Below are 25,494 nucleotides of genomic sequence, written 5' to 3' on the forward strand. Positions count from 1 at the left end.
CATTCACGCCCTATCTTCAGCTTGCTCTCTCTCTGTACAAAGGCCTGATGGTATATATGCCTCACTACCATCTGTTTTAGTAATCTACATGAGTGGGTCCCCTGAACCACTCAGTTTCTGCCTAGTAACCATCTAAAGAAATAACCAACCCTGCCAAAGTCAAAACAGACCCTGAGAGAGAAAGCAGACTTAACACATCCTTCATACTATCACTTCACCATAACCTATCTGATTCCAATTTGTCCAAAGTGGTGATAGCCTAATTCAAAAACCAGGCACAGAGGGTTGGGACCATGGCTTAGTTGGTGGGTAAGGGAGATGGCTGCCAAACCTGCTGACCTGGGTTCAGTCATCAGAACCCGCATCATAGGAGAGAAATATATTCTGATCTCCATGACACACACATAGTACTATACAAACACACGCAGACCCAGACTGAGGAGGAACAGGCATGACATGAGGGAAAAATTAAGTAAGAAAGTATGCAAAAAAATTTTCCCAAAGAGTCAAAACATTAACATGAGGCCAAAGTGGGTGGAAGGGCTATAAATGAGACCAAGTGGTAGGTACCACACACATGCACATATTTGCAGACACACACACACACACACACACACACACACACACACACACACAGAGGAAAACATGTACAAGCACACATATGCACATGCCTGCATGCACACATTTATATGTATATTAACATACACACATGTATGCACACACATGTTCATATATATTCATATATCCATTCACACATATGCATGCACACGCATGCATTCTGAGAACAGAAGGAAGCAACTCTCACCTGTATTTGTGGTAGAAGAAGAGGAGAAACAAAGAGGCCGGGAAACAGGCAGAAGGATGCAGAGTATGTGGACTGGCCCATATTTGAAGTGTGGTCAGATGTAAGAATGTTTAACTTAGCTATTCTAGAAGAGGAAACCAAAACCTGTCAACAGACAGAGCAGGAGAATAAATAGATCTTGACACCGTTTAGGCAAGTGCTCTCAAAGAATGAGAGCTAACTACAGATAAAATGGGCTGTCACTGGGAGCTGCTGGCCCATGTTGAGAACTCATGTTTAGGGGATTATTGGCCTAGATGTGGTATGTGTTACTCCTGAAGTGCTATCAACTGGACCCTATCACTTTTATTAGTTGTTATGTCTTCAGTGTTTTACCCACTTAGAAAATCTACAAGACTGACTTTGTGAAGGAGAGGGCACTGTTGGCCTACCGTTCAAGAGGGCAATAGTTAGGGCAATAAAAATTAATATACATGTGGAAGTCATTAGCATATTGGAGATAAAGCAGATGGGAAAGGGGCTTATTTCAAGGGAAAGACAAGGAGACAAAAGCCATTATTTAGGGTCCTTGTCCCTCGAATCAGGTTCACCTCTGAGGTCATGCGTTCCCACGCTCCATCCTGGACCTCATGAATCTAAAAGGTAGAGGCTAGGGAGACCCCAAGGAACTGCACTAAAATGCCCCAAGTGGGATTCTATTTTCGAAGTTTGTACCCACTGGAACAGGGATTTGTGTGAGGCAAAGACAGGAGTGTGAACAAGGGAAGCACGTGGTTGGTGTCTGCCCTTGGCTGGTGGCTGCTGTTGGTCAGAGCCGGCACCTGAATCAGTCAACGTTTCCTGGAACATAGAACGAAAGAACAATGATGTTCTTGAAGCCAGTGCAATCCCTAAACAACAAAAGTGAATTAAAGAACTCTGGTAGGGTGAGTCACAGCCTTGATGCTTGTCCCCGATTGAGACGTTCATCACTGACCTTGAGTCACCCACTGTGTCCATCGTTTGTAGCTTGTGAACAGGTTTTTCCACCATGGGTTATTCTAGGGTTTCTTGGTAGCAAATCTTCTCTGATTAACTGCAGTAGATTGGAGGTAGAAATTGAGAATTCATGGCTGGCTCAGAAGTTGTGTGAGGTAAAAGACTATGACTCAGTTAACAGAGAGTGGTAAATTGTTGGTAGGCATCCCATGCCTGGCTTAGCTTTTTTCTGTCAGGATCAAGAAATCTCTGTGCCCTTGCTGCAGTTAGAGTAAGGCTGTAAGCCAGAATGCAAATGCCCTGGGAGAGGAAAGGGTATCACCATGCTATGGGCCCCTTATCCTAATCTAGCCTTTCCAAACATTGAACACAGACTCTTACAGATGTGAGAGATGCCCAGGAGGTCAAGGGTATGGCCTCAGGGGTAGCGAGAGGAATTGGGAGGCCAGCCTGTAGTTTCACTAAAGAGAGAAGCTGGGTAACAACTAAAGAAAACTCCACCCCAGTCCAAGAGAAACAACTGGTCTGACATAGACTGAGAAGCAAGAAGTCAAGCTGAACCAGTTATAATTTCATTGTCCCAGATGTGCTTCTGAGTTGTTAATTCATGGCTACTTTGTAAGGCACCTTTCATAACATGTAGCTGTTCTTTTTAAACAATTCCATCTTTCTCTCATAATTAATTTGAAAGTGACTTTCAGAGGACCTGCTGCTAACTTTCGAGAATGGTGCAATTTCTTTTTTTTTGGTTCTTTTTTTTTTTTTTTTTTCGGAGCTGGGGACCGAACCCAGGGCCTTGTGGTTCCTAGGCAAGCGCTCTACCACTGAGCTAAATCCCCAACCCCGAGAATGGTGCAATTTCTTGTCACGGTGCAATGCTGTAGGAAAGTCACTGAGGGATGACTATGAAGGCCACAGAGTTGCCATAATTTCTTTCTTTAATGCAGAATCACCCTATGTAGTATAGGTTGGATTCAAACTCTTGGTAACCCTCCCGGCTTGGCCTCCGAGTGTTGAGATTATAGGCATGAGCCCCTCATGCCCAGCGGTGCCATAAATGCATATGGGGGTCATTTTGGAATATAACTGTTTATGACTTAATCCAGCATTGAGCAACTGGGGCTTCTCGTGACCTGACCGTACATGACTGGGGTAGCAAGCGAGTATCCTTCCTCTTTTCCCTCCCAAGGGAGCAAGTGTAAATTGTAACCGAAGTGTGTAAGTTCAACTTCCCTCTAGGAGGGAGGGGTAAGCCTGGGAGAGTGTCAGCATTTGCATTTACAACAGCTATTTTCTACTCTGTGGTCAGCAACTGAAAGTTGTTTTGCCTTCACAGGAAAAGCATCAGAGAGGGGGGGGGAGGAAGAAGAGGAGGAAGAGGAGGAGGAGGAAGGAAGGAGGGAGGGAGAGAGAGAGAGAGGCAGAAAGGGAGGGGGCTTATGTACACAGTTATGAATTTGTGGAGCTCCTTGTAAATGGTTCTGAGAGCATAGATACGTCCCCTCCAGACAAGCAGGCAAAGAGCTTAAATGTCCGTGAAATTTTAGATCCATGATCATGCAGATGATCAAGAAGCTACTTTCCACAAAAGCCAGTCCCTAGCGGGGTGGGATGAGAGAAATAGCTTGTAACGTGATATATTAACCATCTTTGGAGACAAGAGCCAAACAAGTTAAGAGCAACAGTAAAGTGGGGGTGCAACCATGGAGGTGGTTAGGCTTCCCGTCTGTGTGCATGCTGGTAGCCAAGAGATTTACCCAGCTCCCATGTGGGCGCATCTGTCCCTCCTTTAAATCCGATTTCTCACCATCTGCTCCTCTACTCCTGCCTTGGCTGTAAATAAAAATCAATGCACAGCAATGCACTGTGTTACCAGGCAGCAATCTGTGCACCTCCGAAAGTCAATTCAGAGCCGAAAGTCTAGGGGCTTCATCAGTTTCCCTGACAATAGAGATTGTGGGAGAGTTGAAAGCCGTTTGAGAAACTGGATTTCCAACTGCCTTTGGTAAACACGGACGGCATAACTGTCTGGTTTTTAAAATCCTGTAAGAAGCACCGAGATGAGTTGGGAGGATTTAGCATTCAGAAAAGGATTTCCCTTGCCCTGAAGAACAGTGAGAACCCTGTGAGATTCCCTTCCCGACTGCCACAGTGAGCAAGTCAAGGAGAAACCCAGGGACAGCTGCAGGGCCCTGGGATCTTGATGTTTCCAAGTTTGCAGTTTGGCGTGGGGGTGGGGGTGAAGGATAGAGGAATCAGGCGTGACTTGAAGACTGGTCTCTAGGAAATAAGCTTGTGGCCCTGAGAATGTGCCAGAAGAGCCAACCATCTGGCAGCTGTGGGGAGGGATCAGCTGACCTCTGACCTCCAGCTGGGGGAAGCCTGGTATACCTCACGTCTTCGAATGGATCTAGCTAGTCCTTGTCAGTCTCGTGGGCAAACAGAGCAAAGAGGAGAAAAAAGAATGTTTTAAATCATGTTTAAAGGGGTGACTGCCATGGCAAAAAACAACAACAACAACAACAACAAAAACAAAAACAAACCCCAAAAAACAAAACAAAACAAAACAACAACAACAACAACAACAACAAAAACAAAAACAAACCCCAAAAAACAAAACAAAACAAAACAACAACAACAACAAAAACACCCGCTCTGCTAAGCAACAACAGGGAAAACACACTCTGTGTCTCCGCCAGTTCTCAGTTCGGACAGCGACAGGAGCCCGCAATTTCACTCCCAGCATGCACAGCGATCACTGTGAGTTATTGTTCATTCACAGCCCTCTTCCCATTGTAGGGAGGGACTTGCTGTTTGCCGCCCTGTGGTGAGCCAGCAACCTCTTGGCCTTTGCAGCTGGGGCCTGAGGTTGTGTAAGGATGATTAGTTGGAAATAAGTAAATGCCCTGAGGGCGATGGGGTGGGGGTGGGGGCATCAGGCTTCTTGCTCTCTGGAGGAAAGGGGAAGGCTATGATAAACTCTGTTGCTACACCGTGTGGTCGAAGAGCCAGTGCAAACTCAGAGCTTTGAGTAGACGTAGGTATTGAAATAGTGTAAGAGTATGTACATGTGTATGTGGGTGCACACACACACAGGCATAAATTCATAGATAGATAGATAGATAGATAGATAGATAGATAGATAGATAGATAGATAGATAGAGATACATATGTAGATGGGTATACAGATATATACATACCTACACACACACACACACACACACACACACACACACACACACACAGATAGGCATATGCATTTATTTCCTGGTCCTCTGGGCTGAGGAGGTTAGAAGCAAAGCTATCTTGATAGTACTAAGCATGCCAGATAGAGTTCAGCTTCTAAATATCATTCTCCATTTAAATGGTTGGCTCTAGGGACTCGAGTGTTGAAAATAAAATAGGGGACAGGAACATTTATGCTATGAAGTAAGGAGATGTTCAAAGCATGTTGAGGATATAGCAAGAGCACCCAGAAGCTAGCTGCTTTTAAGGACTTCTTACAGATCGAGGCTGATCTGGGACTCCTGGGCTCAGGAGAACCTCAGACCTCTGCTTCCTGAGTAGCTAGAACTACAGGTGTGGGTCGCCATACCCAGCAAAAATTACTGATTTTAATGCTAAGGGTACAATAGGAATCTATGGGTCTGTACTAATTAAGGGGAAATGAACAGGTTGGGGAGCTAGTTTCACAAGCAAAGTGCCTGCTTTGCAGACATAGAGACATGGATTCAGTCCCCAGGATTCTGTAGACAAGCCAGGAGTGAAGGCACGCACCTGTATGCCTTGCCAGTCAGAGGCACACGGATCTGTGGGGCAATCTCTGGCTTGGCTAGTTCCAGGCCAGTGTTAGGTCTATAGCTCAAAACCAAAACGAACAACAACAAAAACAAAAAACAAACAAACAAAAAAAGCAAAAAAAAAAATCAAAACAATAAAGCAAAAAGAAAACAAACAAAAACAACAACAACAACAAAAAAAAAACCCTGAAAAACAAAAACAACGAACTCAGATGATGCTGAGAAACCACACTTGTTGGTTGTCTTTTGGCCTCCACACAGAGGCGCACGCATGAGCCCTTGCACACAAATACAAAATTAAACGAGCACATAGAAGAAAAGAAAAGAAAAAAAAACCTTTGTCTTTCAATGGAAGCTTTCAGGTATCTCATGACCAAATACTCTGGAGTCGCTCAGTGAAAATCTCTGTCAAATACCGACTTGACCAAGTGGGACAAGTTGGTATCTTTTGCGTCCTGGCACAATGCAGTGAGGGGAGCAAAGCCTTACCTCAGAGACTCTTGCTCCAAATGCAGAAATCACAAGGGAAGTCATATGAGAAAGCATGAAAGGACATGTGTGCATCAGAAAATGTCAAGGTTAGAGAAGAAGGAAAAATGGAGGCATTGTTCCAAAATGAAGATGAAAAAAAAAGTTAACTATTTAAAAAGCTTGAAGCTACACAAGGTATAGTTGGTACTATATGGTAAATACTGCTGAATTATATGGTAAATTAGGAAGAGTATTGGCAGCCAGTGTTGCTCATAGATACCGTTCATTTGTGGGTTTGTTGTGTGAAATAGCATCTTTGTTTATAAGAAATACTCATTGTAGGATTAATCCTACCCATAACATTTTTTTTCAAATGGTTCAGGAAAATAAGCAGCTTCAGTGTACGTCTAGAGACCAAAGCAGATGTGATAATAAATTTATGTTCTGGGTAATTACCGGTACGTGGGGCACTTGAGGGTTGAGGGAAAGTACTTAGAGTTTCAAGTAGTATTTGTACAAATTTGCTATGTATTTTAAATTTCAAAGTGAAAAGCCAGAAGAAAGTTTCTACTGTGGGTCTCTGCCACAGAGTAACACTGACTCAAACTGAGCGGGGTTGGTTTAAACCAAGTCCAGTGTTTGTGGAATGATGTGTCATTAGGGTGTCACATGCCCCTACAGGGACCCAAGAAAGGCTGCCATGGAGATGGAGCAGGGTGGAGGGGGGATGGGCACATCAGAGAAGTGCCACACAGAGCTGCCTCAGGAGTGGAATGAGTGAGTGTCCTAGGGGGTGTGTTTGGAGAGGCCATTGGTCAGGAGATCAAAGAACCAGGAGAGTTCTGCCTTTGATTTCCTTTCAGTTACTCTCCAGGCTGGCCTCTTTCTCACCTCCACACACTTGCTCCCTGACAACAGGGAGGTTTGTGAGCCTGCTGCACCATCCCATTTTTCAGGGGCTTCTAAGGGTTAAGCTTCCATCTGTTCTCTCGTTGGTCAGCTCACTCCCCTGCTGACAGAAGAGTCCTTCTGGCCTTTATGCCCTGCCATGTTTACCACTGTGATCTTCTACTGTGTGTGTGTGTGTGTGTGTGTGTGTGTGTGTGTGTGTGTGTGTGTGTAATGTATGTACATGTGTGTATATATGTTTGTATGGAAGCCAGAGGTCAGAGTTGGCTAACTTCTTCAATCTCTCTTGCCTTGTTTCTTGAGACAGGATCTTTATCTAGAGTTCACAGATCTGGCCAGACTACCTGGCCAGCAAGTGTTAGGGAGCCACCTATCCCTGCCCCTCTGACACTGAGATTACAGGCTTGTGTTGCATTCAGCTTTGTATGTGGTGCTAAGGATCCGAACTCCTTGTTTGTGTTCATCAAGTGCCTTACCAGTCGAGCCATCTCCCCAGACTCACACATGTGGCTCTTTATGGACTTGTCAACCTGTCTTGCAGTCTCCTAGGTAATGCTGCTGCTTGCATCTCTGGCCGCAGTGGGGACTCAATCATTTCTAAAGTAATCAAACGGATCTAGAAAGTTCCCCAGATCATGTTTCTTCTTCTCCTTTCCTTCTTTCTGAGGCTAAATAAAGGCTTTATCTAATGAAAATATTTTGTGGGGTTTCCGTTTTCAAGCGGGAGGAATTCAATTTGGGGGGGTGGGGATTTCACCTCTACCTTGGAGCCATCAGTACAACTGGAGGGAGAGATGGTGAGCACGCCTAGCAGGTAAGAGACAGCATCTGCCACACCAGCAACCTGAGTTCCTGTCTGATTAATGACTCGGTGACTAATGCATTCCGAAAGCTGCGAACCACTCTTTGGGGTTATGTTTGGCAAGGCTCCATAATTGCCACCGCAGATTGTAACAGCCAACCAGAATGACACTAACCACCAATCAGGGACTGGGAGTGTCTTACATCAAAACAGGGTATTTACCCAAGGCTGTCCACCGTCTCAGTCCTATTTCAAGCAGCAGCACTCCGATAAGCAGTTTTCATCCTGGCACCACAAACACCCAGTCTATGTCACAAGCTGGCTAGCAAGGCACCACCTGGCCCATGTGTGGCAAGAGACAGCATTTGGGGCACAGAAGGCAGCTGCTACCTCTGGATATGCAGCAGTCAGTCATCCTCAGCCCTCAACTGTGATGGAGGCTCAGGTTACACAGAGTTAATACAACTGAGACTTCTGCTCAGTAATTGCAACTGGTGTTTGAAAAGCATCCTCCCTAACCCACTTATATTTAACGTATATGCCATGTATCGAGACTGCTGTCTTCTTTCAAATAAGGGATCATGCATCTGCTGAAGTGTGTAGAGGGGTTTCCAAGTGAGAAGGCCCCTTTTTTCTATAGTTAACAGGCACTGTTAGCTCTAGTTAAGCTCTCTTTGTCTTAGCCAGTTTTCACCATTTGCTTGGTACCACCTGTTGTTTTGCCCTGGAGGGGAGCAGCCTCCTCACCTCCTGTGTAAGGTGGCAGCTGTCTGCAGACTTTTCAACACCAGGTTATTTTAAGGCTTTTGAAAAGTGGGTGAAAACTAATGCTAGCAGGGAAAAGTATGGTGGTTTTTTTTTTTAATACTTAAAAATAAATCAGAATAGTCGCTCACCCCCGTGAAGCAGATAGCACCTGGGGAGTGGGGGTGGGGGACAATGTTGACAAGTTTTATCTTGAATACTGTCATCCTTACTGAAACCAATATGACTCTCTGCCTTCCGATGGAGTGACATTTGGCCAATGGCAGGACAGCAGAAGGATTGTGGGCCCAGGGATTTTACACTGAAATAACAGGACCAAGGAGCTTACTGGCCTATGTTAGAACAGTTCCAACTGTGGTCCTTGGTAGTAAATGCCAGCTTGATTCCATGGCCTGCTGAGATGGCCTGCAAACAAAACACATTTTACACACACACACACACACACACACACACACACACACGGGGGGGGGCAGATGGGGGAGCACATTCCTATATTAGACAACTGTATACAACTGTATACCAACGTTGGTTCATGGAATAAGCCACTGGTAGCTGTTGGGCTTTATCCGAAGGGACACTTCACACCCAGCTTTTATGTGGACCATAGGGTGAGGGTGGAGCGTTTGCCTTAAACTCACAGATAAAGAAAGCAAGGCCCAGAAGATGTAGGGCAGCTGGTCTTAGAGTGTGATTCTCACGCTCCTAAATTTAGTCCATCAAGTCATGACCTCTCTTCTGGTTGGGGATTATGGTTTTAAAGATGACCGCCCATGCGCTAACCCATTATGACAAACGATCTAGAGATCCACGGGGAAAGAACTAGGAAACTGAAGCCAGCCGTGCACAGGACTTGAATTTTCAGCAGCCGTAAGCCTTGGCGAGCAGCCAAGATGCCACCTGACCTTTAAGTTAGCCAAGCTCATAGATGCTTCTTCTCAGCCCGTAGATGTGAAAACCTGCTGGGACGTTTTTTAGAGATGCAGAATCTCATCAGAGAGGTTGAAGGGTGAAGAAAATAAAGATGTCGCCCGCTTTTAAACGGATGTGTTTCGTGTTAGAGACCTGCGTGGAGAGAGCGTGGAGAACAGCACACAGTTGTTAAGCTCTGTTTCTTTTCGATTTAGATGTGGCGAGGGCAGACATATAAGATAGGGCCAAGCAGCAGATTTTGGCTCGGATGTCAAATCTGGCCTGATACCTGTTTTTGTACAGCTCATGGGTCTACAGATGCATTATTTTTAAATGGTTGGAGAAAGGAAAGCAGAAGAAGAACAGTGTTTTGTGGCACATGAGAATTACGCACCATTCAGGGATCTTTTCGTATATATGTGCATGTGAATGTGGCTACACATGTGTGCAAATATGCAGCTGTACACGAACATGTGAGTGTGAGTGACACATGCTGGGCTGTGTATGTTCATGTAGAGGTCAGAGGGTAACTTAGGTGTTGTTCCTCAGGCCTCACCCACATTGGTTTTTTTTTTTTTTTTTTGGTTCTTTTTTTCGGAGCTGAGGACCGAACCCAGGGCCTTTCGCTTCACACTGAGCTAAATCCCCAACCCCACACATTGTTTTTTTGAGACAAGCTCTCTTATCAGGTTAGCCACTGAGCCCCAGGGAGCCACCTGGGTCCACCTACCAATTGCTGGGATTACAAACGGGCACTACCATTGGGGATCAAACTGAGGTCCTATTGCTCCCAAGGAAAACATTTTACCAACTAAGCTATCTCCCCAGCCCCCCACCCCCATCAAATCTCAACATGCCTAAGTAGGATTTAACTGAAATGCGGCCATGCTCGCTAATTTGTATATTGTTGACGGCCACTCTCACGATACAGTGAGCAGCAGAGCTGAGCAGTTGTGACAGAGACCATGTGGGCCCCCAAATCGAAAATGACTACTGGACCTCTGAGGGAGGCTTCTGACGGTGTTAATGTGGGAGGATCAGAGCCAGTTGAAGAACGAGAAAAATTCCGAGAAGGGAGAGATTACTTTGGGTGGAAATAAAGCGTTGCGTGTGCCCAAGCAAAGCTTAAAGGGTAACATTGGACATCACGGTGGACAAGCTCAGCAGATTTAGCTGTGTCAACGGGTCCTTGTCAATTTCCTGTATTTCAGTTTTCTCAGCTGTTAAGTGGAAATAAGCCCTACTTCCAAGGGCTCAGGGTAGGACATGGTACGCCATAAGTTACCCTGGAGCACACAGCTGTTACTTCACAAATGTCAGCTGTCAGCGACAATGACTTTTACTCATGGTCACATTTGGCCATCTATTGATATAACCAAGTCGACATTTCACCTAAAATCTCAAGTCTCCCAGAGGGTATAAGGGAAAACGTTTAAAAGAGATGAATTTTTTTTTTTTTTTTTTTTTTTTTTTTTTTTTGGAGCTGGGGACCGAACCCAGGGCCTTGCGCTCGCTAGGCAAGCGCTCTTCCACTGAGCTAAATCCCCAACCCCAAAAGAGATGAATTTTTAAGCAATTGTATCTTTATGAAGTTTCAATAATTATGGCAAAGGGTAATTGCAATAGAAGATATCCCAGTGTGTTCTGTGAGAATAAAATACAAATAAAAAATTGCCAGGTGGCTATGAGTATCATCCTAACATTCAGGAGCTGAGGTAGGATGATTGCCAAGAGCTGGAAGTCAGCTTGGTCACATGGAAAGTTTTAGACCACGCCAGGCTAGGGATTGAGAACCGAGTCTCATACTCACAGGAGGAAATATGGAGATAAAGTGTGGAGCAGAGACTGAAGGAAAGGTCATCCAGAGCCTGTCCCACCTGGGGATACAGCCACCAAACCCAGACAATATTGTGGATGCCAAGAAGTACATGCTGACAGGAGCCTGATACAGCTGTCTTCTGAGAGGCTCTGCCAGAGCCTGATAAATACAGAGGCAGATGCTTGAAGCCAACCATTGCACTGAGAACAGGGTCTCCAATGGAGCAGTTAGAGAAAGGACTGAAGGAGCTGAAGGGATTTGCAACCCCATAAGAACAACAATATCAACCATCCAGACACCCCAGAGCTTCCAGGGACTAAACCATCATCCCAAGACTACACAGTGATGGACCTACGGCTCCAGCTACATATGTAGCAGAGGATGGCCTTGCTGGGCATCAGTGCGAGGAAAGGCCCTTTGTCCTGTGAAGGCTCAATGCCCCAGTGTAGGGGAATGTCGGGGTGGGGAGGTAGGAGGGAGTGGGGGTGGGTGGGTGGAGGAGCATCCTCATAGAAGCAGGGGGTGGGGAGATATCGAGTTTCTGGAGGGGAAACTAGGAAAGGGAATAATATTTGAAATGTAAATAAAAAATATCCAATAAAAGAAAAATGTTTAAAAAATTCAAAAGCAAAATTAAGTAAGTAAAATTATATTATTAAATAATTTTTCTAGTGTATTGTAGTGTAATAAATATATAAAGAGGGAGTGAAAGAAGGACAAAGGACAGAAGGGGGAAGAGAAGAAAAACTGGTATGTTAGCATTTTTTTATTGTGGTCGTTCTCAGGTTTTACAAGAACAGAAATTCTGTTTTGTCAGAGCATCTGACAATCTTTACAAGAGCCTTGTGAAAGCTATTGACACTTTGATAAATGCACTACACGCACATACACACACATGCATATACTTGTGTGCACACACATATGTATACACACACACTTTTGCATACATTCTCAGAGCTTAATGGATTCCTTGAAGCCCCTCCATGCTTTTCGAGTTAAGAAAGCTCTGCTTGCTCACACATACATACACAGCCCATAAGATAATGACCGTGGACCAGAAGGCCAAATTACTAATTTATGAAGAAGAAATAACGTCAAGTGGATTAAAAACCTTCACTTCAGCTGATCAGTTCATTATCTTGCTGTATAAAAGCTTTGCAGACAAAGCACAATTAAAAGGGAGTGTGGAACCATAGCAAAGGGAATTTGAAGTGGTCTTAATGGCTCTCCTCGCCAAGCTACGGTAGTCTGCCCCATCTGCTTCTGCTGGAAAAGTAACCCCTCCAGGGATGGTAGAGAAGCTGGCCTGGGCCTCCTTCCGTGGGCAATGCATTTGCATTATCTACGGGCAGAAGCAGCAAAGGCTACATTCCTTCTGTTACAGCTCTTGACAAAGTTGGGGGTGGAGTGGGGATATGAGCAGCTAGAGGCCACATTTAGGTTAATTTCCTTATTCCCTGTCTAGTCCCTTCTATCAGGAAATATACCCAATGTCAGGAAACAACCCAGGTTTTGTCCACAGCAGAGACGCCTGGCAGCTCACGACTCCTGGTAACTCCCGCCCCAGAAGATCCAGCACACCCTGTGCCCTCCTCAGGAACCTGCGCTTGTGTGACATACCTTCACATCGATGAGATTCATATAGGCATAATCGAACGACAAACACCCCTCTAAACAAACACACAAACACATGCCCCAAAGCAGTGCCTCCCTTGTGTCTAGTTTTAGGTTATGTGATCCCGGGTGTGCTGGCTGGCTTTATGTCAACTTGAACAAGCCAAAGTCATCTGAGAGGAGAGAACCTCAATTAAGAAAATGCCTCCAAAACTCCATGGAATCTACGACCAGGGAGCCTGTACAGGTCTGAACTAGGTCCTCTATATATATGCTATAGTCGTGTCCTAACCTTTCTTGTCTTACTATAGCTTGTTATGCTGTATTTGGTTGCTGTCCCTGGAAGGCCGGAGTGGGGGTGGGGGGAAGGAGAGGAAACTGCAGTTGAGATGTAAAATATGAGAGAAGAATGAATAAAAGGGGTGGGGGAAGGGAAATGCCTCCATAGGATCAGGCTGTAGTCCAGCTTGTGGGGCATTTTCTTAATTAGTGATTGATGGGGGAGGGCCCAGCCCATCGTAGATGATGCCATCCTTGGACTGACAGTCCTGGCTCTATAAGAAAGCAAGACTGACCAAGCCAGGGTCAGGGGGGAGCAAGCCAGCACCCTTCCATGGCCTCTGCATCAGCTCCTGCTTCCAAGTTCCTGCCCTGTTTGAGTTCCTGCCCTGACTTCCTTAGATGATGAACTGTAATGTGTAAGTGTAAGCCAAATAAACTCTTTCCTCCCCAAGTTGCTTTGGTCATGGGGTTTTGACACAGCGCTAAGAGCCCTACCTAGGACACCAGGAAAGAGAACTAAAGTCACGAATCACGACAAAGTTGAGGCAGGATTGGTGGAGAAGGATATGCCCGACCCCAACATACCCCACAGTGGAACCTTTTGTTATAGAAGCCCGTAAACCCAATGCTTCTGGAAATGAATGATAAAACATTGCAACCAGAGAACAGATCACTTTAGCTTGGGTTCATGAACCATTTCTCTTTCAACCCCTTTATCTGGCAAAAATTACAACCATTCGCTAGACTGTAATTTCAGTGGGGGAGTCCAACCGTACTGCTCTAAAGGTATCTTGTTCCGGAGAGAACAGTTGAAAGTTCTGGTACCGTGTCTGGGGACATGGATCTGTGGTTAAGTCACCTGCTATACAAGCATTAGGGAATGGAATTTGGGTCCCCAGAAGTCATGCAAATGCTGAGTGGGCGTGGCCGCCCACCTGTAATCCCAGTACTCTTGGTGATGGTGATGGAGAAGCTCTGGAGCCAGTTGGCTGCTCAGCTTAGCCTTGTCCTTAAATCTGGGTTGAACTGAGAAACCTTGCACCAATGAAGTAGATAGAGAACAATTGATGACGACTTCTAACGTCAACCTCAGGTCTTTACATGCACGCACAGACATGTGCGTATGCTCACGAATCCACACATGCGTGCACACACACACAGAGAAAAATAATACTAGCCTAATCACTTCCGTAGTTACCGTGAAGATGAGAAAGATTTTCTCTTTTTTTTTCTTTTCTTTTTTTCGGATCTGGGAACCGAACTCAGGGCCTTGCACTTGCTAGGCAAGTGCTCTACCACTAGCCAAATCCCCAACCCCAAGAAAGATTTTCTTAATTCAGGGTTTAAAACTTCGTAACAGTTCATGCAGTTAGATTCAAACACAGCCAATAGTGTTGAATAGCCATTTGCTATGGGTGGGGAATGGGGCAATAGGACTGACAGACTACAGACTGGACTGCAGAGGTGAGCAAGGTGCCATCTATCCATAAAATGCTGACTGAGGGCAGTGAGGCAGTCATGCCCTGCTCCTCTCCCTGCCTCCAAGGACAAGACGCCATCCCTCATGTTTAAGGACTGGGATATTTGGGGCTGGGGATTTAGCTCAGTGGTAGATCGCTTACCTAGGAAGCGCAAGGCCCTGGGTTCGGTCCCCAGCTCCGAAAAAAAGAACCAAAAAAAAAAAAAAAAAAAAGCACTGGGATATTTGCTATATAGAAGGATATATTCTTTCGAATGTTCATTTTGCAAAAATGAGGATTGTCTATTTGTGAGATTCAAAATGGCCAGGTCTAAGCGAGGGTGGGAGGCTTACGGCACCAAAGACAGCCAGGAAACCTCACATGTTTAAATATATCCGTCTCTGTCATTCGGCCCAGGAGGAAACAGCGATGTCAGGAATGAAGCACTAATGTTGCTAGCAACATTCTGGAAGAGACACTGGAGACAGCGTTGGAAGGCATCTGTGGCAGGCTGTGTGACCCAGCAGACAAGTATTCTCGGAAGCTTGGCCCATGAGCCTTTGAGAACAAGGCAGACGGGACCCCGGGGAATTTTCTGACTTCTTGCTCCAGCCAAAATTCCAAGATGGAACAATGTGAGTTGTGACAAGACCAAATGGAAGGGAAGATGGCGGGGGTGGGGGCGGGGACCCCAGAGGTTGCTATTTTGGAAGACTGGGGAAATGGAGATAGTGGGGGATGAAAGGGAGAGACAAAACCATGCCCGGATATTTAATGCAAGAAGAGTTTTCTTTTCTGATTATGATTATTACTGGGTCATCAGGATTTAACTTTTACTGGGTGCCGAGTTCCTCAACTGTGCACTTCCAAGTGCCACTCTGAGGAAGGAAGAGCCCTGTGAGGAGAGGGTCACTCTCACTATGATCCCACACAAGCAATGGCACAGAAGCTTAAATAAAATGTGCCCAGTGTTGGAAGATGATCAGTGCGTTTTTGGATGTAATCAACTTCAGGTGCCAAGTGTATATTGAAGCCAGGCACAGTGATACAAGACTGCAGTCTCAGCTTCTCAGAAGTTTGAGGCCAGCCTGGGCAACTTTGTGAGACCTAATCTTAAAATCAATCATTAATCAATTAGAAATTGATCCTGGAGGACTAGGGGGGGGAGCGATGAGAGGAAGAAAGGATGGGGGGTGCATATAGATCTTTTTTTCTACAGAGACCTTCATGTCATTTGAATTAGGATCATATAAATATATAGTAGTTCGATAAGTAAGAATGCAAAATGAAAAAGACTAAAAGTTGAAGTAAAAGAAATTTGAGGCTAAAATACCAATTCCAGCTGGACAGTGGTGGCGCACTCTTTAATCCAAGCACTCAGGAGGGAGAGGCAAGCGGGTATGTGAGTTCGAGGCCAGTTTGGTCTGCAAAGCCAGGGCTACACAGAGAAATCCTGTCTCATAACAGCCAACCAGAAGCAAGCTTAAATACTTTTTCAGGTCACAGGTTAGACTCTGCACGTGTAAAACATCTTTAGAAGGCGCTAGGAAAGAGTCACATCCCTGGAGCCATCCAGGATGTTTGCCCCATGATGAGGAAAGAGTGAACATTTCAATAGAAATGTGCAGGGATGATTCTCCGCCCTCCTTCCGGGAACGGCTGGCTCAGGCGTTTTAGTAAGAGGCAGATAAGGCACCACATGGAACTTAATTATGCATTACTCTGTTTCTTTTATGGTCCTCAAGCCAAGTGGGGTTATTAAATGCTTTACGTTTAATCTGTATCCACTATAAGCAGAGACCAAGTCTGACTGCCTGGGAGGAGAACCATGCTTCCGTAGTTCCAGCTCTCCCAGGTCCCTGGCCAGCCCTTTGTTGGTACCAAGAAAATGACAAATGAACTGGAAGAAGGGTGCCTTTTGGACCAGAGAACATTAAGGCTGGGGCTAAAGAGATTTTTTTTAAAAAAGATTTATTTATTTTATTTATAAGTACACTGTAGCTGTCTTCAGACACACCAGAAGAGGGCATCAGATCTCATTACAGATGGTTGTGCCCCGCCATGTGGTTGCTGGGAATTGAACTCAGGACCTCTGGAAGAGCAGTCAGTGCTCTTAACCACTGAGCCATCTCTCCCGTGGTCATCATCAGTGACGATGGTGCTATTCAAACCTGAGTGTGTTTCAAGGACACCAGAGTATTCTTAAAGTTTCTGGTTCTCATCTGGGATGGAACTTAAGCATTTACATTTCTTACTACCTCCCAGCTGGTGCTGCTTCAGGAGGATAATAATCTGAAGACATTTTAATTAGCACAAGCTCCCATCTTACAGAAGAAGAAATGCGCCCACTGTTTAAATGAGTATCTCGTCCTGAGTCTTTTGGTTATCAGAGCTAGGACAAGAATCTCATCCTCTCTCTCCTTCCGCTCTAAACACTTCACTAAGTGCTCTAAAAGCAAGAATATCCTCTGTCATGATCACACTAAAATTACATTATGAAGAAACTAACATTAAAACAATATGGACTTGGTTCAAATTTCAGCAACTTTTCCTTAGTGGGATCAGCCCGATTGAGTCGCACCTTACCGGTTTCCTTTACTCTGAAACAGCCCTGACTCTGTTCTCTGTCTTTCAGGACCTTGATAGGTTTAAGGGGTACACGTCAGTTACCCTAAAGAACCACCTGAAATTTAGGTTTATCTGATGCTTCCTTGTGATAAAACTCAAGTTCTGAATTTGGGGCACACACACATATCACAACAGTGGGCACCTGAGGTCGCCTTGTCCCATTTCCAGCAACAGGAATGTTGAGCTCATGGTGAAAATGGTATCTGCTGGGTTTTTCCACAATAAAGTTATCAATTTTGCAATTAATGACATGTAAAGAGAGTTTGAGACTATGCAGGCCCATTCTTCCACACATTTCTTGTTCCAGTCTCATTAGCCACTGGTGCTTTCTCTGAATGTGGTTGTTATCAGGAGGTGACTTTAATGGTATTCTTTTCTTCTCATTTGTTTACAGGAATTTTACATTAAATTTTACATAGAATTTCTCTTCTGATTTGTCTTCTTCATTGATTCATATCAGGGAAGATTTGTAGATTCTTTGACTCCAGAATTCATGTCTCGGTCTCTAAGTTAAATCTCTTCCTACCATGTGGCACTGTGATTTACAAAACTATTAATTCAGAATAGTTATTACCTTATCACATTCATTCAGAGGCAAGACTGATGTACAGTCACATGAAGCTTAACAGAAGAGACTTACTGTGAGGAACGAGTTGTTAGTTTCACAATTGTATCTGAACATCACTGAGCACAGCTTACACAAACCTTGAAAGTAGAGGTCACTCACCCACTATTACCCCTTGATGCAATCAAGAGATGCTGTAATCAGAGATGTATTTGGCTACTGTTGGCACAGTATTATGCTTCACCGTAATTATTTCTCTCCACAATAAACAGTACTCTTTAAAATGATGACTAAAAGCATACAGGCTGGAGAGATGACTGAGTTGCTATGAATGCTTGCTGAGTAATCAGGAGGACCAGAGTTCAGATTCCAGCAACTGCATAAGAACATTCCAGCAACTCCAGCTTTGAGAGATCTGAAACCCTCTTCTGGGATACACATGTGCAGAGAGGCATGCACAACACCCACACCTACACACATGGCTGTATATATTCACACACACATACACACACTCACACACACTTTCACACACACTTTCACACACACTCACACTCATACACTCACACTTACACACTCACACACAGTCATACACACACTCACACATACACACATATATAAACACACACTCTCACACATATGCTCACATATACATACACACTCACACACAGGTACACACATACACACATATATACATATATATACACACAAGCAGACACAGACTCACACTCACTTACACACACACACACACACATACACACACACACACACACGCAGACTCATGTAAATAGAGGATCGAGAGATGGCTAAGCAGTGAAGAGCACTTGCCGCCCTGCTCTTGTGAATGATCCAAGCATCTGTGTTGGGAGGTTCACAACCTCCTACAATTCCAGCTCCAGGGGATCTAGCACCCTCTTCCGGACTCCGCAAGCATCTGCCCTGGTGTGGATGAGCCACACTCTCACACACACATACTTTTAAAGTAATAAAAATAAATATTTTTTAAAGTATAGTATAGTCACTACACAAACCAATAAACGACTGCTTATCATGCTCATCAAGTGTTCTGCACCATGCATAATTGCATGTACTATGCTTTTATATGACTGATGGGCAGCACGAGTAGGTTTGTTTAGGCTAGCATCACCATAAACCATGTGAGCGATGCGTTCTGCTGCCGCCTGAGCGTGACTCCAGTGCTCTCAGACATTAGGAGTCTTCTGCTTCCTTAGAACCTTCTAAGGTCAGCATCCTGTGCCACGACTGATCGGGGCACTGCTGTGCTGCCCCGTGGCTACACTTCAAAACGACACACCGAATATGAAAAGTGTATGGCTAAAAATTAATTTTATGAGGACTAAAATACTGCAGCCCAGTCTACATAACAGTAACATCGGGCATGTTGTAAGTGAGAACCACACACAGACTTTGCATTTTTGGATAGTAATGTTAAAAAGCAGAGAGTAAACACTACCAAACCTAGTTGGAATATTTAAGAACATTTGCCAGAAACTTAATGGTTATCCTCTTTCTTAGCCAGTGCAGGGTCCAATTCAGAGCAGAGCACACCAGCTGTCCCAATGGAGCTCGGGCTATGGTGCTGGATATTTTCTGAGTCACAACAGCAATTTAAAATTTTTTCTTAAGTAGGGCATGGTGACTTACATCTATAACCCCAGCATCAGGAGACTGAGACAGGAGGATTTCCATGAATTTCAAGCCATCCTTTACTAGAATGTACTATCTAAAAAGCAACAATTTGTTTTTTTTTTCTTCTGCACTAAAATCGACATGTTTGCTCTTTCTGCCTGCTCTAAGAGCTTTCCGGTGTACATGTGTGAGAAATGTGACCACATTTATACAACCAGTCTTGAGGAGAGGGAGAACCCATCTCAAGGCCATGGGAAGAAAAGGGCAGAATTTGACAGAGACAAAGCAGATTTTTTTTTATGAAAGAAAAATATGCCTTAGTCAGTTGGCAGGGTCCTTCTCTGCTCAGCCTACCACACCACAGTTTGGGGTTGCTTAAAAAAGGAACATTTGGGGTGCATGGGTGTTTATATGTTTGAGTCCAAAGGAGGATGCCAGCTCAGAAGTAAATATTTGCCATGGTGACTACTAATTCTGCTATCTGATCAAAAAGAAGTAAACATTTCCCACATTGCATCACAATGTCACTGTGTAAGCAGAACAAGGGAGCGGGGAGGCAGAAGTAAGACATGGCTCGAACACTAAACACAGTTTGTTTTTAAGAAACAGACATAGGTAGGTAACTCTGAATCCAAGAAATAAAAACATTGTCTAAGGTTTTATAGACCCCCTCCCCATTAGGATTCATTCGGAGAGAAGCCCCCGTTGGAGTTTAGGGATATAAGACCAGTGTCAGAATTTTCTGGGAATCAGACAGCAAAGGAAACAAGCTGAGCTGGACCATTTGGCAAAGGCTGAAGGTGTTTCCCGAGCTGTCACATGAGTGGGGTAGAGAGCAAACTGACAGCAAGCATGGTCAGTGTGTTCTGTGTCTTGCCATGCATGGGTCGAGCCATGTAGTGGGCCCTGCCTTCTTCAGAAAGACGCTGACACCCAGTGGAGAATCAGAAGGCCTCGCTGGAGGCTCAGGACTGGACTGATTCTCAGAATATACTCCCTTGAAGTGAAGAAGTATAAGGATATGGGGCATGGCCATTACTGGGTTTGGGGACTAGAGAGAGCTCTTCTGTAGTAGAAAAATACTGCACCTGAGTACGAAGAAACAGGGACTAGCAACTGAGCAAGACTTCTGCCATACTCTGTCAGAATTCTTGGCCCTCCTGAGCTGGAGTCCCATTCTACATGCTGCCGCTGTTTTCTGGGACACTCTGCTGCTTACCAAAAAAGAGCCCTAACTTTGAAGAGGGTAATTTCTACACCGCCATCTTCTTCACCCTGAGCAGCAGAGAGAGCCCATGTGAGGAGAGACTGAGCAGAAGAAGTCGCAGACTACAAAGAGTTTGCTGACCTCTGGGTATAAGCTGATTCATCCCTTGCAAAGGAAAGATTGGCAACAGCTTAAAGTTGTAGCACCCGGATTCTTCGCTGAGGGCAGGGGTGCAGCTGGTGTAGTGGCCTCCATTGCTCAGGGTACAAATGCAAACTCAGAATTCAGTTAAGGAAATTTCTGCCAGCTTGGGGAAGAAAGAAAGAATCGCTAAAAAAAAAAAAAAAAAAAGGAAACAAAAACTACAACTCTCCCATGCAAAGGGAAATGTCTCCTGAAATGTAGCCTTTGTCTCAGCATTTCATCGTCATCCACTTGAGTGCCTAGGTGGGGGTATAAGGTGACAAGCTTAATTCCTGCTTCTCTTGGGATCCGATACACAGCAGGGAGCAGAGGGTTAGTGGTGTGTTTCTGTGGACGGCTGCTGTGTAATCATATGTTTCTAGATTCTTTAACTGGACAGGGAGATTAAGAGCTTTGGTTTTACGGTCAGCAGATCCTCAAACCCACTGGTTCTCAACCTCCACAACACTTCAACCCTTTCATATAGTTCCTCATGGTGTGCTGATCCCCCAGACCATAAAACTATTTCATTTCTACTTAACTATAATTTTGCTACTGTTACGAATCATAATGTAAATATCTGTGTTTTCCAATGGTCTTAGGCTACCTCTATGAAAGGGTCATTTGACCCCAGAGGGGATCTCGATCCATAGGCTGAGAACCACTGATCTAACAGGATGTGGGACTAGGAAACTAGTCCATATTCCCACTTGTGTAATGAGCAGTGCATCTGGACAGGGGAAATCACATGAAGGAAGAGTCATGTAGATTCTGGCCTGGCTTAAGGTGGCGGAAGTTGTTTCCTGGCATAGCTTCCATCCAAGTCTTGCTTTTCTTGGATTTCAAAGAGGACTCTGGGCTTCCTGGTATTGTTACCCTCCCCTTTCAGCACCGACAGACACAGCACTGTGATTCTCCTGAATACTCCTCTCCTCTCTACGGCATTCACGTGCATCCTCCCATTTCTGCATCTCTGCGTCAAGACTGGCTTCAATGCTGATTGTTTTGCCTTGTTTTTGTTTTGAACAAGGTCTCATATAGCACATTGGCTTTGAACTTCCCATGTAGCTGAGTCTAGCCTTGAACTCTTTCTTCTCCAGCTCCTACAGGAGCTCTTGCTTCCAGCCAGAAGTCTTACCAGTCTGGTTGTTCTGAGTTTTAAATCTTGCAAGGTCTAAATGCCTCTGGAGCAATTGGGAGGCTCTAGAACCCGACACTGTGATAATCTGTAAATATTGGTTTAACTTGAATTTAAACCAAACTGAGTTCTAACACATCTGTACCTGAACCCCCTGGGTCTCTGGGACTTGTTTACTCCTTTCGCTGCAGGAAGCTAAAGGCCTGTCTTATCTCCTGGGTCTCTTGCAATCCTAAAATTGTTAAGGAGCAAAGGGCACTGCAGTGCCCTTAGCGTTATTCAGAGCCACGTCTCTAACCCTTCAGAAGTAAGTTGTCACTTGACCCCTCTGCAAGCCTCTGCCCTGCTTGTTCACACCGCAGCAGCCTCCTTCCTCATCTCCTACGGTCCATAGGACTTTGAGAATTCACTCTGCCTGTCCCTGCCATTGGGATCCACTTCTCCCACACTTATGAATGTGGTTTCTTCTTGCCACTGGGACCTTAGCTGAAATGCTGTTCCCATATAAGCTATCCTTGACTTCTTACCTAGACTACACACCCCCACGCCGAGCCAGATACTTCACATGACATCATATTTATTTCCTTATAGTGCTTATTATCACAGAACCATGTTCTGTCCTTACTGGCTTATACCCACACCTCCAGCCCCAAAGCTCTACAATGGCAGGGAATTAATCACTTTTTTTTTTTGATCTATTGTAGAATCAGACTTCCAAGAACCTATGGAATGCTGATTCTGACACGGAAAAGCTGTTTTTTCCTCTGGGAAGACCCGACTCCTTGCTAAGCAGTGGCTTGAGGAACAGAGGCTTTTTGCTCCTTGTCTAAGTGGGTGAAGAACCCACAGGACTGTGTGTATTCTCCTACCCAGTGCCATGCAGGATGCCTGGTAGCTATAGTAACTTCATATTAGTTAAATGAATAAATGAAAGTTAAGGAGGTTTCATTAGCTACAGTAAAATGCAACATTTTAACCCTTCACTTCAGTGAATTGCTACAAATGCTCCCCACCCCCACCCCCAGGTCATCACTACCTCAGTCAAGAGACAGACATTCTGTTACCTTCTTCCCCCAGGAACATTCCTCTTTTTTCCCCCGTGATTCCCTTCTCTGACTTCAAGGAATTGTAGAATCATTTTAAAAGACTTGCAAATTCATCTTAAAAGAGGACATATGTATATCAAAATCAATAAAAGTTGAAGGAAGAAGAGCAGAAAAGAAAAATAAAACTTAGCCAATAAGAGTTAGTATATGTCTTGGTTGTTTCGTCAAATTGATACAAACTAGTCATTTAGGAGGAGGGAGTCCAAACTGAGAAAAATGCTCTCTAGGTAGGTCTGTGGGTAAGCCTGTAGGCATTCTAATGTTTGGTGATTGATGTGGGAGGGCTCAGTCCATAGAGCTTGCTGTCACTTCCAGGCAGGTGGTAGAAGAAAGGCGAAATAAACAAGAAGGAACAAGAGAGCAAACGGGGATCCTCCATGGCTGTGCCATGCCGCCAAGTTCCTGCCTGGTCCCCAGCCTCACTTCCTTTGATGATGGACGGTACCGTGGAAGTGTAAGAGGAAACAAGCCCTTCCTTCCACAGTTGCTTTGGTTGTGGCATTTTTTTTTCACACCAGTGGAAATCTAGCTGTGACAGAGGTAATCCGGGTTGACGGATCTGGCTTGACAGCCAGGACAAAGAAAAGTTGAATTCTCTCATTCTACAGGAAGGAGTAAGTCACTTCCCCACAGGAGACAAAACTTTCCAGTACAAAACCCAAGGTTCCTCTCATGGAGGTCATCAATCAGAAGGTTCTAGAAGATGATTAGAGTGATATATATATATATATATATATATATATATATATATATATATATATATATATATATATATATATATATAATTCACTTGTCTCTTTTTTCTGAGCAACTTCCCATAAACATTCCTACAGCAAATATTAATGTATCTTCCCTAATGAAGATAGTCTCAACTGGATTTTTCAGAGGTGCAGAAAGAACAAAACAGTTCATAGGTTTTTTTTTCCCCCCTCTGGTGAGGGTCTGAACTCTCAAATTAGATGTTTGCAGGCAGAAGCATTTGCTTTGAAACCCAGGTGAGCACGTGGGAGGTGTAATGTTCAGTTATGAAACTTAAAAGGGCCTGGAAGAGGATCCCTGTCAAGATCAAAGGCCCCCCACCCAGCCCGGAGCAGAGCGGCTGGTGTTGGGGGAGGAATCTGAGGAAGGGCCAGGATTCTTTTTTCCCTAGGAAGTCCTTTTGGAGCTGGGTCAGCCCAAGCTGGAGCTTCACTGACACGTGAAATTTCCACAGAGTGGGACATTAACACTTTTAATAAGAATGCGTCAGGGGCTGGGGATTTAGCTCAGTGGTAGAGCGCTTACCTAGGAAGCGCAAGGCCCTGGGTTCGGTCCCCAGCTCCGAAAAAAAGAACCAAAAAAAAAAAAAAAAAAAAAAAAAAGAATGCGTCAGGGGAAGAGATTGGCAGCTTCCCCGATAACCCATAGAATCATTTCAGTAAAGTCGTTGGAAGGTTGAGTTCTGAGCCACACCTTCCTTGCCTTGGAATGGGGTTAAGAGGTCCTGAGATAGATTCCTCTTTGCCTCATGGTTCCTGAACCACCCAAGAATTAAAACAAAGGGCTGAAGCAGAAGGAAACAAAGATACATCTGTGGCTTGTGGCTGCAGGCGAATGAGTTTCCTGGATCTTAGCCTCCTAAGTAGATAGTCTTTCCCATGCCGTCAAGGGTGACATCTGGGCAGCACACAGGCTCCTATCGAGAACTAAAGGAGAAACAGAACATGTGGCCTCCAAATGAGCCCCTGCTTCCAAGGGAGTGAGGAGAAAGAGTCAGGAAACTCCTGCTGGGTTTTCACCCCCAAATCAAGTCAAGAAAGGTGCTTTAGCTGCTGGAGTGATCAGAACAATTTAGCCCGTGTGTGAGTAAGTGTGTGTGTGTGTGTGTGTGTGTGTGTGTTGGGGTAAATTAGCCATAGAAGTACCACAGGAGCAATAGAAGGCATGCTATAGCTCCAACAGTGATCGTCCAAGCATTGGTTACTCAGGGTAAATGCTTGTTTTTGAAAATGAATTAATTTAATATATACCTCTTCCTGGCTCCCACTTCCTCCTTTGGTTTTGGTACTGAGGGTAGAACCTAGGGCTGTGTTTTCTCTCCAAGCTACCCAGTTTGACTTTGTCCTTATGAGCCTCAGCTTGGAAAGTAGCCGGGATTACAAGCCCACACCACCAGGCCTGGCACAAACACTGTTTTGTGTGTGTGTGTGTGTGTGTGTGTGTGTGTGTGTGTAGTGTGTGTGTGTATGTGTGAGTATGTGTGTATATGTGTGTATGTGTGTGTATGTGTGTATCTGTGTGTATCTGTGTATGTGTATGTATTGTGTATCTGTGTGTGTGTGTAGTGTGTGTATGTGTGAGTATATGTGTGTGTATGTGTGTATCTGTGTGTATGTATGTATGTGTATGTATGTGTGTATCTGTGTA

The sequence above is a fragment of the Rattus norvegicus genome, chromosome 13, assembly GCF_036323735.1.
Source record: "Rattus norvegicus strain BN/NHsdMcwi chromosome 13, GRCr8, whole genome shotgun sequence".
Taxonomy (NCBI): domain Eukaryota; kingdom Metazoa; phylum Chordata; class Mammalia; order Rodentia; family Muridae; genus Rattus; species Rattus norvegicus.